We start from the raw sequence: 1,022 nt of genomic DNA on the forward strand, positions 1-1,022 counted from the left end.
CCCGCTCCCTCGACTGCCGGTCGTCGGGCGCCACCTGCCGGTCGGTCGTTTTGTAGACAGTCCAGAGAGGTCGACCAGATGGCCGGGCCGGCCTGGGCGGGCGGGGCTCATTTGTGAATGACGGAGGTGTTCCTTAGAGTGGGGGGAGGTTACGGGATGCTAGATCGTGGGCCAGAGGCCAGGGGGGCGGGGGATGGTAGCCCCTCTACGTTTTTGTGTCCCCCCCCCCTCTTTTTTTTTTAATGAGGCTTTTAAAATCGTTCATTCGTTCATTCATTCGATTCCGTGCAGTGGAAGGATGGACACTTAACCACTAGACCGCCAGGGAAGCCCCTAGCCACGTTAGCCCTCATCCATGGTTTTTAGGAATGCTACCATTCATCTGACTGGATGGACTTGAAAGATCCATCGGAGGTTCCAGAACCTGGGTCTCTTGGCAAGGGCGTATCATTTTCCAGATGGAAAGGACTATGCCAACGATGTTCTCAGAATGAATGGAGTGTGCAAAGAGGTAGAAAGAGAGGTTCCCGAACGGCGGTGGGGGGTGGGGGGGAAGGGCCAACCACCTCGTCTCTTCCTCCGCAGCGCTGGGTGGGGCTGGCAGACTCCCTTCTTCTCATGGCACTGATTTGATCTCCACAGCTCAGAAAACACGTGCAAACACTCAGAAGATACCCAAGCACAGTGTCCTTTACCTGGCTCCCAGTCGCTGGCTCTCGGCCTCTATCTGTCTCTGTCTCTGTCACTCGCTCTCTGTCTTTCTCTCTCTCCTTCTCTGGCTCTCCCAGCCCCCCACCCCTGCTCTTCCTCCCACTCTTTCTCTCTTTCCTGCCCCCCTCCTCTCTTTCTCTCTTTCTCTCTCCCTCCCTCCCTCCCTCCCTCCCTCCCTCCCTCCCTCCCTCCCTCTCCCTCCCCCTCCCTCCTCCCTCCTCCCTCCCTCCTCCCTCCTCCCTCCCTCCCCCCCCCACCCCCACTCCTCCCTCCCTCCCTCCCTCCTCCCTCCTCCCTCCCTCCCCCCCCCC

The sequence above is a fragment of the Kogia breviceps genome, assembly GCF_026419965.1.
Source record: "Kogia breviceps isolate mKogBre1 chromosome 20 unlocalized genomic scaffold, mKogBre1 haplotype 1 SUPER_20_unloc_5, whole genome shotgun sequence".
NCBI lineage: Eukaryota > Metazoa > Chordata > Mammalia > Artiodactyla > Physeteridae > Kogia > Kogia breviceps.